Genomic DNA, 16814 nt, shown 5'->3' with positions numbered 1-16814 from the left:
GATGGCTTAAATACCTCTGGCATATAGATGAGTCCTTGTCTTCACAGGACTGGATTTATTACCTCAAGAGCAGGTTGTTCTAAAGCAGTAGTTCTCAACCAGTGGGTCGGAACCCCTTTGGGTCGCATATCGGATAATTACATTACAATTTATAACAGTAGCGAAATTACAGCTATGAAGTAGCAATGAAAATAATATCATGGTTGGGGTCACCACAACTTGAGGAACTGAAGTAAGGATCACAGCATCAGGAAGGTTGAGAACCGCTGTTTTAAAGGGAGGTTTCCCTCATGTCTTGTCTCTCTGCTTCCTTCCCTGTGTTGAAAGAGCACAAAGCTTTTTTTCCTCCAGCACCACACTTTTAGGCTTTCCAGAATCCAAAATCACAAGCCAAACTAAACCTCTGTTCTTTATAAATTACCCAGCCTTTAACATGCCATTATACCAAGAGAAAAAGTAATAAGATTATAAGGCAAGCTTGCCTTTACACTGAAATCATGTCAAACTTAGAAAATTAATTTAAAATAGACAACATGTAATAAACAGACAAAAACTCTAAAATTGTATGAGAGTAATTCAACAGCAATGTTACATATTAGTTTTCTTCAAAATGATCTTTTCTTAGCCTGGAAAAATAGCCTTTGTGGTTTCACAAATTTTCCTGCCATCCTCAAGTATTGTTTGCATGTAGCAAACGGTCCTTTTTGAGGAAAACAAAGGTGTCATCCACATAGACATGAAAGGGGTGCTCTGGCTGTGGCTGGCAGTGCGGTGGGACATGATGCGGTTACCACCCATCTAGGAGCAGTCAGGAGAGGAGAAGCTTCCGGCCCTCAGAGTGAGGTGCTTCCCACCGCCCAGGAGTAGCAGACAGTAGACTGTTGGACAATAGCAATCCTAGGATAGAAAGGTGAGTGAAGACCTGAAGATAAAGTGGTGCCAATCATTAGGAATAGGGAAGAACAGCAGCACCTACACAGCTCCTGATTCCCTCCCCACTGTCCCCATCCATCTCCTAACTCTCGGTCACCTCTGCATGCTCTAGCCGCTCAGTGATTCACTCCATGTTAGCCTTGACTGCACACACGGACCAGGAACCACTTTGGGGCGGCCTTGAATACCAAACCCTACTCTCCTGAGGATGCAGAGGTGGTTGGTATCAGCCCTCTATTCTTCCTGTGTTCCCTTGTTCCTCCACCCTTCTTATAAGAGGCATCCTACACCTAGCATCCAAACTGTGCAGCCCAGTTCAACACCACCCCTACAAAATTCTACAGAACTGCCATAGACTTCGCTTAACAAGCCAAAAAGATTTGATGCAAATTCATCCAGGCTTCTAAACGCTAGAAATTAGACAGAAGTGGATCAGGTTTGGGAGAAAATGAAGTGGGTTTGCCCAAGGTCTAAAGTTTAGACGCAAAGAACAGAACTTGTAAGTAGGGCTGAGCACCAATGGGAAGGGAGCAAGAGCAGAATTTTAAGCGTGTCAGGTTTGGTGAGACCCCTAGACATCATTTAGTCTTTTTCTTACCTGGGACTGTTTTTAGAATAAAATTTGACCACCCGGGGTTGTTTGAATGAGCCCTGTACTCCAACATACACCACACACACACACACACACACACACACACACACACACACACACACACCGGCTACTAATTGGAAGCGTTATTTGAGAACTCTTTAAAATTCTTTCCAAAATTAATGAGTGCATATAGTACATAAATATGCTCGGAGGGAGGCGAGAGGCAACGGAAGACACCTGAGATCTCACACAAACGCAGCTGGTAAACAAGTCCACGACATGCATAAAAATGGTGATGGGATTACAGTTGTGAGAACACCCCAGAGGGCCTTCAAACCCCAGGGCAAAATTTTAGAATTTTGCCACAAACCTTCAGTTTCTATTGTGAAGAGTTTGAATAGTTTGTCTTCTGTATTAAACTAAGTCCTTGTGCCTGAATAAAAAGTCCATTTCATTTTCTCTTTAATTATGCATTGTGACTGCTGAATAATAACCTCTCCCTTTTTTAAAAAGGGAAATGGGTTTTATTTGTTTCTTGGTCTGTCATTGAGGTTTTGATAAATCTTCGTGTCTGAAGCAGATGCCTGCAATAATATGCCAGCACCCCAACTACCTCAGGCTTGCCAATGGGCTTTATGGATAGGATGCAGGAGGAGAGCAAGGAGACCTTGAACTCATTCAATGTTTTATGAGTGGTTCCCATTTCCAGAAAAAGTATAAATTTGTTTTCCAGATGCCCATTCTCTCTCTACACATGACCGTGATGAAAGAGGCATGCATTCTTTTATCTTACCCAGATCTGTGCTTCATCGAAAATAGAGAAAACAGAAGACAATTTGTAACAACTCACACAACTGCTTCCAATATTAAATTACATTATAAAGTAAATTTATGCTTTGATCAGAAACCATCCCAAACAAATGCAACTGAGAAATTAATATCCCAGCTCAACTCTAACCATAGGGTATGTGAACATGAAGCAAAGTAGCTTTTTCTGGTGCTGGATGCTTTATTTTTCATCGAAGATCTGGGAACTGTTTCTGTTGGTTTCAGCAGCCTCTTAGTTACAGGCTTACCCCACTACCACACATGGAATGTCCATATCTTAAGTACCCGACACAGACGGCAAAGATGTAGGGCACAATCAGGAGAACAGTCTACCACAGCACCCAGAAGGGCACAAGGTTATGGAGTCTGGCAGAGTCGGGCGGCAGAGACAGAAAAGAAGGCTTCAAGATGTAACATCGGCTTTGGACCCAAGCCATAAAACAGGAAAGAAAACTCATCTCCCACAGCTTAGAATACACAGTCCACTTTTAAAATGCATGGTCAAGTTCTTTGCCAGTCTTTAAGAATTTGCGGACCTGGTGCTTTCGTGACTAATATATGGTTTGGGTAATTAAAATTGCTTTTTGAAAGCCCTTTCAATCTCAGAGCACGTAGAAACATCCTTTACAGAGGTCTGCATCGGAGCAATCAGGTAGAATAAGGCTGCACCTGAGGACGTAGATCATTTGTTTTATGATTTGCTTAATTCGTCATGATATTTACATGACTACTTATTCCCCAACCGTATTGATTAGTGCTTTCCCACAGCAGGCTACCCAGGTCTGGATCGAACCTGTCTCTGCCAGGAACAGTTTCTCCGGGAGACGGTTCTATTTAAAATGGTTCCTAGGCCATCTAGTTATCTGTTCATTGTTAGGCATGGTGGGAGAGACTACAATAGACAGCAGCCTCAGCTGGCTGCTGGGACGAAGACTCGATCTGGTATTATTAAAAGGATGGGTTGTATATTCTATGCCCTATGGAAAATAGTTTGACAATACATCTTGACCCAGAACTTATTAAAAAATCCATTACCTTTTTAATTCAGGTTTATAATGCCCTTTGGAATTTCAATTTAGGCATCTCTTACCAAAATAATAGGTAGCTGATTACTGAACATGGGAAATTCGGCCTCTCATATTGACAACTCTCTTACAGGAGGTTTTTAATTTATTATTGACAAATTCCTGTTCTTGGAGGCAGGCAGGCAGGCAGGCAAGCAAGGGCCGAAGGAGGGAGGGAAAAACGGAAAGAGGGAGGGAGAGAGAGAAAGAGAGAGAGAGGCATTTCTTTTCCTTCCGAATAAACCTTAGATCAATTTGCCTTGCCTCTGCCTATCTTTTCATGGTGCACAAACGCTACTCCCGGGCTGTTAATCTTTGCCTGACAGCACCTAGGTCAGTCCAGAAGACCCCTAGAAGTATCACCTGGAGGCCACCTGCTTCGCAAACTGTACACACTCACAGAGACTCTCAGACCGTTCCAGTGCCCATGTTAAGGACCTCATGCCGCTTAAGGGACAGACTCTCAGCCTCTCCCCAAGCAGCACGTGTGCTGGGTGGACATCAGGCATCTCCTGCCTGCTCTTGACACAACACAGGCACGCGCCCCGTTAGAAATGGCAGCGTCCTACTTTCACAGGGTTTCTTCCTGGACTTTCATGGGCGCTCACGTTCAAGTGGGCGGAGCTAGGGAAGATACCCCGGGTTGCTCTGCCACCAGCCTCCTGGGAGGAGACTGTCAAAGAGGACACTGCCTCCTGAGTCCTGCAACCTTCTTAGCCCAGTGTGTGAAGTTCCGGCTGCAGCACACCAATGCTAATGCCAGCTCTCTTGGTTGCTGTAAACAGGTTAGAGCCTCCTGTCCTTCATCACTGAGGAGGTGTCGAGTAAACACCGTTCTGCTGAGGTCTCTTCAGACTGATTTTCCTGCGGTCTTGGAACACGATTACAGCTACTGTGGCTGCTGTGTGGTTTCATCTCCGCTCTGCTGAGGATGTGGACCTGGTAGAGAAGATGTAGCCCAGCAGAAAAATGCAGTGTGGTTACAGGCGCAGACTCCTAGTCACACTCTTTTGGACCACAGGTTCTTTAGCTACATCCATTTGGCTGACACATAATGCAGTTTGGGGTTCAGCCTGAAACTCTTCAAAGGGCTTCTATCACAAGTTTATTGTTACTGAAGAAAACATCAAAACAGCAGATCCTGCTGGGCAGTGGTGGCACAAGCCTTTAATTCCAGCACACAGAGGCAGAGGCAGGAGAATCTCTGGGTTCTGGCCAGTCTGGTCTACAGAGTGAGTTCCAGGACAGTCAGTACTACACAGAGAAACTCTGTCTCAAGAAAAAAAAAAAAAAAAAAAAAAAAGCAAAATAGCAGCTCCATCTCTGTGTGAATATACAAATTATCATTTAAATGTATATAGATACTGTGGGAGGAAAAAACTAGAAAAATCAGTTTTATGTCTGACGGGTATATAGAACTCATTCATTTCTGTTTTTTTTGTTTTGTTTTGCTTTGTTTTGTTTTTGTTTTAGGGTGTGTGTGTGTGTGTGTGTGTGTGTGTGTGTGTGTGTGTGTGTGTGAATGGTCAAGCTTCCTTGCTTCAGGTTTAGACCCAGCTTTCCCTGGAGGGCTAAGACTGTCCATATGATTCCATTTAGTGTGAGTGCCCTAGGGGCAGAATCGATGTCTTCTGGGGAGGGGGGAGAGTGCTTCAAACTCTTAGCACTTAGGCTACATTAGCGTTTGCTAACTGTTCATCATTAAAGCAGCTGAACAAAACAATGCACCCTTTGCCTAGGGCGCCTTTCCTCCATTGGTGCCCCTACCCTAAGTTACTCTTTCTTGAAGAAGGTGATTTGGGGGACCCGCATCTTGGATCTGCCTGGGCAAGCCTAGGGACTGAGGCTCAGTCCCCGGGACCCACATAAAAGTGAAGGTGGAAAATAGACTCCAAAACACAATTGTCCTCTGACTGCCACATGTGTGCAGTGGCATGCACACACCCACACATGCATAAAAGCAATTAACTTCAATTTTTTGGTATTAAAAAGAATGAGATTTTCCCACATATTTCAGCCTCTTCTGCTCTTCGTCTTCACAGCATGCTTCACTGTCATCAAAAGGCACCTTGTGCCCCTTTGGAAACAAACGATTCCTTGGATGGGTTGCTGTTTTCCAAAGTGTGAACCTGGAGAAAGCAGTAGAGAGGGGGTGTGAACTGGGTAACGAGCAACAGAGGTCAAAGTAGCCAAAGCTAAGGGAGATTCAAAGAGACACTCACAGGGTGGACAATGGACAAGGGAGAAGAAGCGTGGCCAGGACAGGGTCGCCTGGAGTGGGTGATGAGATAGATGCCTGCCACTGAGTCGAGGAGAGCAGGGAGGAGGCTGGCCTTCATCGTTAAGTTAAACATGTGAATTGGTGCAGCAGGGTAGGAGTTCTGAGGACAGAATTCAATGTGGCTCTTTTAAGAGCCACAAAGAGGTAAGTGTCTGACCCTGGGAGCAATGCTTTAGAAATTGGTGTTCTGCTAGGTGTGCTGGTGCCCACTAGTAATCCCAGCACTCAGGAGGTGAAGGAGAGAGGATGCGGAGTCGGAGGCTTGTCTGGACTACATGGAATGATCCCATCTCAACCCTCCACCCCAAGAAATAAACTGCAAAAGAGAATTCTTACTTACTCAAAGCAGTCACAGAGGCTGATCAACCTCCACAGTTTGCATGGTGAATGCCAAGAAAATAAGACAATACCCACACATATAGACAAGGAAGTAAAACCTTGAAGGCAGATCAGCATGTTTTTACAAAGCCTTCGGCAGTACTGCGTCTTCCCTCACCCCATGGCCATCACAGCAGAGATTTTGTCTTAGTCGGGATGCACAATGCAGGGTCTCCTGGAGCCTTGGCTCAGAAGTGCCAGCCCAGTTCCTACAGAGCTTAAAGATCTGAAGACCAGAGTATAGGAGGCAATCCTGTGCCAGATGTGAGAGCAGCCGCAGCAGCCAGCCTTGTGTACCATTCCTATGGCCAGGAGCTTTGCCCAGCACTTCATGTATGATCCGTTATTCATCTGCCCAGCGCGAGTGCCTTTATTATCTCTTTTTCTTGGACAAGGAGAGGAGCCTCCAGAGACCTTGTCTTAAGCATCTCATCCACATTCACGCAACTCGTAAGAAGCAGAACTGGAGTTCAAACCTGAGCTTCCTGGCTCCAGAGTATGTGATCTTACCAAGTAAACGGGCATAGTAACCTCCTTAAATATCAACACACACCTCTCTAGAAGCTGAAGAATGATGAAGATAATTTTCCTTGGTCATATGCTATTCTTTTTAATCAAAGTTAATATTTAACTAGCTTACTCCACTGAGAAATACTCGTTAGTAAGCTTTAATGAAAAACAATATTGCTATCTTTTTTTTCCTATAATAAATCATAGCTAGTGCTTAAAATGTATGTAAGGTGGGTCAACCCATACAACAAATATGTATTATTGAAAGACCCCCGCTCCATTATGAGGACATGGGGCTTTGGGCCAATGAAATGCTCCCCCCCCCAATAACTTAGCCTAAGAAACGCCATTCTAATTTGCAGGCAAATGGATGGAACTAGAAAAAAATCATCCTGAGTGAGGTAACCCAAACCCAGAAAGACAGTTATGGTATGTACTCACTCATTGGTGGATTCTAGATATAAAATGAACAATCAGACCACAACCCATAGAACCATAGAGGCTATATATATAGCATGGAGGTCCCTAGGATGACTGTGGCATATAATCAATTTCAGTTTTACTCAATTATTGAAAAAAAATAGCCAAATGAATGGAAACACATGAACTATGAACCAAAGGCTGAGGGGCTCCCAGCTGGATCAGGCCCTCTGAATAGGTGAGACAGTTGATTGGCTTGATCAGTTTGGGAGGCATCTAGGCAGAGGGACCAAGTCCTGTGCTCATTCCATGAGTTGGCTGTTTGAAACCAGGAACTTATGCAGGGACACTGGGCTTAGTCTGGGAGGAAGGGACTGGACCTGCCTGGACTGAGTCTACCAAGTTGATCACAGTCCTCGGGGGAGGACTTGTCCTGGAGGAGGTGGGAATGGAGGGTGGGCTGGGGGTAAGGGGAGGGCGTGGGAGGGGGGAGAATAGGGGAACCCATGGCTGATATGTAGAACTGAATGGTATTGTAAAATAAAAAATATATATCACAAAAAAAAAAAAAAAATCAACCTCCGGGGCTGGAGAGATGGCTCAGAGGCTAAGAGCACTGACTGCTCTTCCAGAGATCCTGAGTTCAATTCCCAGCAACCACATGGTGGCTCACAGCCATCTGTAATGAGATCTGGTGTCCTCTTCTGACCTGTAGTCATACATGCTGTATACAAAAATAAATAAATAAATCTTTAAAAAAAAAAAAAAAAAAAAAGAAACGCCATTCTAAAGGAATCAGAAAAACAGGAGTTCACAGCCATAGCCAGCCCCCCGGCCTTGACAGAGATAACTATGGCCAGCCATCCAGTCTTGAGAGAGATAACTGTGGTCGGCGGCCTTGGGAGAAAGACAGTTGAGTCGAATCAGGATATTTTATGGCTGGCCCCCTGGCCTTGAGGAATAAGCAGCTGGCCTGGACAAGGCCAAATCAGCCACACACATACGACCCCAAGTTCACCCTGGCCTTCTTTAAAACAACCAATAGGGACCCTGTAACTATGCTTCTCGCTTCTGTAACCGCGCCTCTGCCCCTGGGATCCCATAAAAAGTCCCCCTTGCCCTAAGAAAGCGCGCAAGTCCTCCAAGAGACTTCGCCCCAGGTACCTGGTCTAAATAAACCCTCTTGCTTTTGCATCTGATCTGTGGTTTCGGTGTGTTCCTTGGGTTTGGGGTCTCTCCCGGAGGAAGATCTCAGCCAGGGGTCTTTCATTATGAGTTCAATTTGGTAACTTTTTAATCCATGTCTTTGGGTCCACCACTAGCTATGTGTTTATTACCAAAACTGTAGGGGGTAATAGGAAATAAAAGAGAAACAAGTTAACTCAAATACTGATGTTACATTCAGCTTCCATCCACTCACCTAAGGTTTATCAAGTATTCACCATACGTTGTGACCAATGTATTTAATGGTTCCCAAAACTGTTCTCACACACAGCTCATATGACAGTCGAGTCACAGATAGGTCAGCATTGAGGCAAACTTTCCATGAAGGTAAATGACACCAGGGAGTACATAAAGTCGCTTCCACACACTGTCATGGTAACACTAATAAAAATTGATGTTAGTAAGCTCGGCATGCGCGAGTTTATATTGGTTTGTCAAGCATTGTGAAAGCATGATTTCATAACAACTTTATCCAGAAGGTGCTCATAACCCCATTTTTTTCCTTTGATACAGGATTTCATCCACAATCAAATGGACAGTAAGTGGCAGGGGGAGATTTTAAAACAAGAATTGCGACTAGAAAATGCAAAGGACTCTGCCTCTAAATGCTCAGTGGTGGCACATGGGATGAGCTTTGACAGTGACTATTCTGGGACCTCTCCCATGTCATCCATCAGCTGATACCTGAGCTAAGCCTCCTCTTCCTAATCTATAAAATGAAGATGCTAGAGCATGGCAGTGCTGCCCTGAGGAATGAACTGAATGATGTAGGCAAAGCCTTTGATGCCTGGGACATCCTCAGGAGCTCCTGGGGGTGAGTGGGGGGTGGGGCATCTACTATTCATTTGATGCTCGGTGTAGCCCGACACCAAACTAGGTATTTTACAAACACTATTTACCTAGCTTTCCAGGAACTCCATAGAACCAGTTTATTTGCTTCATTTTAGAGAAAACATATTCGAAGAATCTATGCAATTGACCCAGCGTGTGAATGAGAAGCCTGATCCACACACTAAACTCCCATCCTGAAGTTCACTTTCCTTCCCAGTACTCTGAGGATAATGCTGACCTCACCACCACTGATGGAAGTCAGGGCAGAGCTGTGGTGTCACTCATCTTAATAACAAGTGCTCAATTAATGCTCGTTAAACCGGTGGAAGAAACTAAAGTATATGCTATTTCCTCAAAGCCACCAGTGACGGGAAACAGGGCTCTTCTCACCTCCCTCACTATGCAATTACATCAACTCTGCTTTGGCCGCTCTCACACTTCTAAAAATCACATCTAAATGACTACTTTTGATCGCCTGTCTACAAATCCATGCGAGTTCACATGGAGTTATTACAATAGAACTCATTTCTGAAAACATGGACACCCCCCAGGAAGCAATTTTTCGTAGCACATGCTTCCCAGAGTTCTAAGCCACCTCTCTGAGGGCTGGTTTCACAACCACCATTGCTGTGACCTCTGGGCCTCCACAAGGGGTCAGAAGTCATGTACTAGGACTAACAACACCCATCGTCCTCACAGGTCACTCTGATCAGGTCATATATATTAGTCTACTTTCTGTCACCAATAAGGTGATACCACATACTAGCTCACGGTTCTGAAAGGCCAAGATCAGAGGGCCTTGTCTAGTGATAGCCTACTTGCTGGCAGAGGCTCAACATGGTTTGGAGCATCACAGGACAAGAGACAGGAAACATACATATGCATGCCTGTCACTTCTGGCCTCCGATTCTCTTCCGATAAGGCCACCAGAATTCAACCATGAGGACTCACATGTTACCAATCTAGTCACCAAAGCCTCACCTCTAAACACCACAGTTGGATTAAGTCCCTACGATATTAAAACCTCACAATTAGCACTGAATTTCAACATGTGAACTTTGGAAGGCCCACACACTCTATCAGTCCTTGTCCTGTTTGCCATAGAAAATGCAAGCTATGCGAGGTAGATATGGAGTGTAAACATGGGAACACAGATCAAATATTCCCTGAGCAACACAGATGTGTGTAGCTAGAGTTTTCCTGCCTTGCCCACAGTTAGGACAAATCTCTGTCACCCGCCAGTCCCACAGCCGCTCAACCAAGTAAACACAGAGACTTATATTGCTTCAAACTGTATGGCCATGGCAGGCTTCTTGCTAACTGTTCTTATAGCTTAAATTAATCCATTTCCATAAATCTATACCTTGACACGTGGCTTGTGGCTTACCGGTGTCTTCACATGCAGCTGGCTTATCATGGTGGCGGCTGGCAGTTTCTCTGACTCAGCCTTCCACTTCCCAGAATTCTCCTCCTTGTCTCGCCTATACTTCCTCCTGCCTGGCCACTGGCCAATCAGTGTTTTATTTATTGACCAACCAGAGCAACAGATTTGATATACAGACCATCCCACAGCAGATGTGCTTCACTGTAAGAAGTGTTGGTGAACTCACTGATGAGTGCTCACAGATAATTCATGAGTTTGAGGACATGCAGGCTCAACTTTGCTCACTCTGTCATAGTGGGAGAGGCCGGGAGAGGAAGAGAGGAGGGGAGGAAGATGGACAGAGACAATGACGGAGAAGGACTTCGGGGTGGTGAAGCCAGAGTTTAACCTCTCTTCTTTCCGAGCTACCGGCTGGGGTGGATCCACCTCTAAATGCTTTAAAGCTGGCCGGCACAGTTCAGCAGAAGAGGACCCCAAACGAGCGGTTTTTCTCACTCGGTTTCGTGGACCTTCTCCAGCTGCCTCCAACAGGTGTCCCACATCAGCAAGCGGATTCCGGGCTGGGCTCCAGGCCGACCCACGGCCTCTGCCGGCACCTTTCATGCAGGGCCGCCATCGGTGAATGTGTGTTTCCCTCTGGACCTAGTCCACAAACTGAAAAATAAATAAATAAATAAATAAATAAATAAATAAATAAATAAATAAATAAATAAATAAATAAACTTAATTTAAAAGAATTTAACAGCCAGATATAGGTAAGTTTAATAGTTAAGTGTTTTCTATTTTTATCTACTTTGGAGTCAAAATCCACATACTAGGATTCTTCCAAGGACTTCTTTAACATACAACCAACACGGAGAGATTTCTCTTTCATACTGGGTAAAACACAAACACTTTTCATCGTGTGTGGAGGAGTCACTGGGTCTTGCTGTTGTTTTTGCAAAAACCTAGGCCCACGTAGCCTGAAGAGTCTGCTCCTGGTTCTCTTCCTGCCTTGAGTTCCTGCTCTGACTTCCTTTTGTGATAGACTGCAACTATAAGCTGAAATAAGCCCTCTCCTCCCCAAGCTGCTTTTGGTCATGGTGTTTATCACAGTAATAGACACCTAAGACACATAGATAGAGCTAATTATTAACTTGTTTTCTCTTCAGGTAACAAAAAGTATAGGCCATTTTTAAGAACTATATGAAAGTCTGTATCTTCTATAACACCAACTACTTAAAGTGCTTAGAGACATTACACTGATGTATTTAATAATATTGCATCTTGAACACTAAATTTGTTAGTCGATATTCCATTTAGAAATATCTGAGATTGAATAACTTTATAGGGAAAATAGGTTTATTTTGACTTATGGTTCTGGAGGTCCAAGGTCATAGACCTGCAACTGTTGATGGTCTGTTTTTTAGAAGTGTCCCAAGGTAGTATGAGACATCAGGTGGCAAATGACAGGAAACAGGGTGGCTCTGTCTCCTGGTCACTCTCCCTCTTCTGATAAAGTCTGGTTCACTCATAAGGACTGATAACCCTATCTAATCCTGATAAGGTCCCAAAGGCCTATCCCTAGACACTATAATGATATTAAATTACACATTTTTAATTTCTTACAATAATGGTTACATTTTAATACGGCAACCTTTGGAGATACACTCAAACCACAGAATTTGGCTTCTGGCCTGGAAGCTGCAAGTCCTTCTCTCAATATAAAAATACAGACGTTCCACCCCAGAGCCCCAAACTCATCCCAACATTAATCCAAACGCCCAGTGCTCTCTGACACTCAAGGTGAACTCTTTGAGCTACGAGCCTCCATAAAACCTGAAAACAAGTTACATCTTCCAAGATACAGTGGCAGGATTTTCGCGGCCCCTCCTGTCTGGCATTGTTGGTTGCTGGCCACGTGGGTCCTCTCTTGAGCTGCATGGCGCTGTCTGCTGCTTTCCCCAGCAGGTGTGTGGCAACACACTGGCTGCTGTAGCTTTCAGTGGTCCCCACTGCAGCCTACTCCCACAGCTCCAGGCGGAGCCACCCCCTCCAGACACTTTCTGTGGCAAACTTCTGCCCGGTCTGTTAGGCTTACGTTTGCAGGCTTGGCGGAAGCCGCTGGAGCACCGCACGCTTGAGTGCTCCACGTCTGCGGTCAGCTCCTCCACATGGATACCAAGGGCTTCTACCAGCACAAGCTGCACCTGGACCGCCATGATCTCAGCTGCAGCCATGGCCAGCTTCTCTTGCCTAAGGAAATCCCTAGCTCTTGAGTATGTGGGGCTTTAGGTCCATACGAGACCATGCCCTAGAATTCCTCTGGGTATGTAATGGGAAGGACAGCCTTACGGATTTTTGAGACGCCCTGGAAGATTTTTCCAACTGGGCTACCAAACAGCTTTCCCGCTAGACTTTCATCAAGCTGTGGTTTCTCTCACCACCTCCTCTGCCTTCTCCTTCCTGATTTCTCACTGTTCCTGCACTGGCCAAGCTTCCCATTTTCCAAATCCTTCCATTCTGCTTCCTTTCACCCATGACTCTTATCAGAAACCTAATGAAACATGACTAATAATGTCTAATTCACAATCTAAGTGCTTTGTTGTTTTGAACTATCTCCCACAAAGCAAACCCTTCCATCCTTCTTAATTCTGGTCTTGTACAAAGCCTCAGGGTACAGCCACAACAGAAACAAGATGCTTCATAACAAGGATAGCCTTTTTCCCATTCCCTCTGGATCCTTTCCATGCCTGCTGGACCATTCACATGGCCCCTGGATCCCTCACATGCACCTGGATCCTTTCCATCCCTGCTGGACCATTCACATGGCCCCTGGATCCCTCACATGCCCCTGGATCCTTCCTTGGGGCAGATGCTAGTTTCCTAGTTTCCAGTCTTCTGGAGTCTCACATATTATTATTTTTATTTTTATTTATTTATTTTTTTTGCCACACTCACATCCTTGCAAGCCTTTTCTAGCCTGTGGCTTTGGTGGTTTCAATCTCCACATTCTCCTCTACGTTTGTGGGCTCAGTTATCATAATGGCCTGAGTGTTTAAGACTAATTTTCTATATACATTTTCTATTGTCATAACAAAATACCCAGTTTTATGAAGTAGTATGTTCATTTAGCTCAAAGCCCAAGGTTCAAAGTTGAAGCTCTGGCAGCCCCGTTGGTCAGGTCTCGGGTGAGGACTGACAGCAGATGATACTACAATGGCAGAAGTACGGGTGTGAAAAGACCACGCCTCAGTATAGGAAGACAGAGAGAATGAGGTCTCCCAGTCCTGAGAGCAAAGTCCCAGCTTACCTAAGGACCGCTCACAGTGCGCCATGTCTTCAGAGTCCCATCTCCCAACATCACCACACTGAGGACTGAGCTCCCAACACATGGTCCCTTTGTAGGTAAATCCAAACCATATCTAACCCATTTCGCTGAGTAGTTCAAGGAGGAGGGGGTGGGGGGCAGTAAGAAACGGTCATAGTCACCTAGTTACATCTGAGAATTCGTGGGGAAAAGGCAGCAAGGCGGGGTGGGGGGAGGGCACAAAGGATAAAGTGAGAAAAACATTCAGCAGAAAAAGTACTTAGTGAGAAATTTCTGTTATTTCTCACATCTACTAGTACTACTCAGCGGAGAAAAACAGTGGCATCATGAGGTTTGCAGGCAAATGGATGGATCTAGAAAAAATCATCCTGGGTGAGGTAACCCAGACTCACAAAGACAAACATGGTATGTACTCACTCATAGGTGGATACTAGATGTAAAGCAAAGGATAACCAGACTGTAACTCACGACTCCAGGGAGGCTACCTAGTAAAGAGGACCCTAAGAAAGACACAGGGATCGCCCAATGACAGAGAAATGGATGACATCTACATGAGCAAACTGGATGTGAGGGGGGGGGGGTGTAATAAAGGGTCGGGGGAAAGAGAGCTTAGGGGAGCAGGAGATCCCAGCTGGATCAAGAACAGAGAGGGAGAACAAGGAAAGAGACACCATGATAAATGAAGACCCCATGGGAATAGGAAGAAGCAAAGTGCTAGAGAGGTCCCCAGAAATCCACAAAGATACCTTTACAATAGACTACTGGCAATGATCGAGAGAAAGCCTGAACTGACCTACTCTGGTGATGGGAAGGCCGAACACTGTAACTGTCGTGATAGAACTCTCATCCAATGACGGAAGGAAGAGGATGCAGAGATCCACGGCCAGGTCCCAGGTGGAGCTCCAGGAGTCCAATCGGCAAGAAAGAGGAGGGATTGTATGAGCGAGAGATGTTGAGACCATGATTGGAAAAAGCACAGGGACAAATAGCCAAACTAGTGGAAACACGTGAACTATGAACCAATAGCTGAGGAGTCCCCTACTGGATCAGGCCCTCTGGATAAGTGAGACACTTGATTAGCTTGAACTGTTTGGGAGGTCCCCAGGCATTGGGACTGGGACCTGTTCTTAGTGCATGAGCTGGCTTTTTAGAGCCTGGGGCCTATGCTGGGACACTTAGCCCAGCCTGGGTGAACAGAGGAGGGGACTGAATCTGCCTTGGCTGAGTCTGTCAGGCTGGACTGACTCCCCAAGGGAGACCTTGCCTTGGAGGAGATGAGAATAGGGGGTGGATTGGGGGAGGGCGGGAGAGGGGGGCCGAGGCATCAGGAGGAGGGAGGACAGGGAAATCCATGGCTGATATGTAAAATTAAATTAATTATAAAATTTAAAAAAAAGGAGAAGGCAGAACAGAAAGTCAATAAAAAATACAGACACACAGGGAAAAAAAATTTAAAAAAAAACAAAAAACTAAAGCTAGGACTCATTAGAAAGCAAAACAGCTGGCCCTGCTCCTCGCTGTGGACTGCGTTGGGTGAGCGAGCCAGGCCAGTGCTGGAAAGCTCATCCAGGAGTGACTGACTATGAGTGAAAGCCAACAAGTTGACCAACCCAGCTACCACCATCCCACCCCCACCCCTGGGCCCAGAACCAGAGCTATGAGTTGGCTCACCCCAGCATCCCAAATCTATGAACTGTTGGAGCATGAGAAGGGGACGAACCTACAGATCCAAAACAGCAGGCTCGGGCTGGGCGGTGGTGGCACACGCCTTTAATCCCAGCACTCGGGTGGCAGAGGTAGGTGGATCTTTGTGAGTTCCAGGCCAGCCTGGTCTGCAGAGCAAGATCCAGGAAAGGCACAAAGCTACACAGAGAAACCCTGTCTTGAAAACAAAACAAAACAAAAACAGCAGGCTCTCCATGACATAGGACAACAACAGGATATACAAGAGGAGCCCCAGTGAGAACCCATTATCTTTGGTGTAGCAGAAGCCAGAGGCCTCCAGCCAGACCAATGACCCAGGCAATGAACACTTGCAAGTAAAGATGAATGGACTAAAGGGTAAACTATGTGCCTCAATGGACCACACCACAGCTTCCAGGACAAGATTCCTCTTCTTTTTTGTTTTTTTTTTTGTTTGTTTGTTTGGGTTGTTGGTTTCTCTTTTAAATTTGGAGAGAGGTTGCAAGGGCAGAGGGTGGATTCCAGGGGACAGGGAGATAAGTGGGATCGGAATACATAATGTGAAATCCACAAAGAATCAATAAAAGTAAAAGGTGGGGAGGAGGAAGAAAGGAAGGAAGGAGGGAGGGAGGGAGGGAGGAAGGAAGGAAGGAAGGAAGGAAGGAAGGAAGGAAGGAAGGAAGGAAGGAAGGAAGGGAGGAGGGAAGGAAGGAAGGAAGGAGGGAAGGAAGGAAGGAAGGAAGGAAGGAAGGAAGGAAGGAAGAAAGAAAGAAGAAAGAAAGAAAGAAAGAAAGAAAGAAAGAAAGAAAGAAAGAGAGGAAGAAAGAAAGAGAGGAAGAAAGAAAGAGAGGAAGAAAGAGAAAAACAGTAAAAAGAAAGCTTTTTTTTTTAAGTTAAATGAGTATTTACAAGCAATTAATTTTGTAGGGGTAATAAATATTTATGAAATTAATTATAACCTTTAAATAGTTCCTATTTTCTACAGTAGTCCTTTCTGCTGCATTTGTAAATAACTTGCTTTATTGGCAGAGCGTGGGGAAGTTCCAAAACATTTCAAGCCGCTGCCTTCAGGAAGCCCACGCCGCCAGGGTCCCCGGAGTCGGCTTGCTTCCCTTCTGCATTGTGATCTGTGATCTGTACATCTACGAGCTGCTCTCACCTCTGCAGCCCTTTCTCGACTCTCAAGGTGCTATAAAAAGGGGGAGGGAGCCCTCAAACCCACTCCTTCCTGATCCCAGAGTCCCCATTTTGCAGCCATGTAATCCTTAGGTATTCTCCTTAGTTGCTCAAACTTCTGGTTATCTCTCCTGCAAAACAGAAAAGAGCAATTCTTTAAAAGGTAGATGGAGTTCTTCCTTTTCATTTTTTGAAGAGAT

The sequence above is a fragment of the Peromyscus maniculatus genome, chromosome 11 (assembly GCF_049852395.1).
Source record: "Peromyscus maniculatus bairdii isolate BWxNUB_F1_BW_parent chromosome 11, HU_Pman_BW_mat_3.1, whole genome shotgun sequence".
Classification (NCBI taxonomy): domain Eukaryota; kingdom Metazoa; phylum Chordata; class Mammalia; order Rodentia; family Cricetidae; genus Peromyscus; species Peromyscus maniculatus.
The sequence above is the reverse complement of the archived record's forward strand: the minus strand, read 5'-3'. Positions refer to the sequence as shown.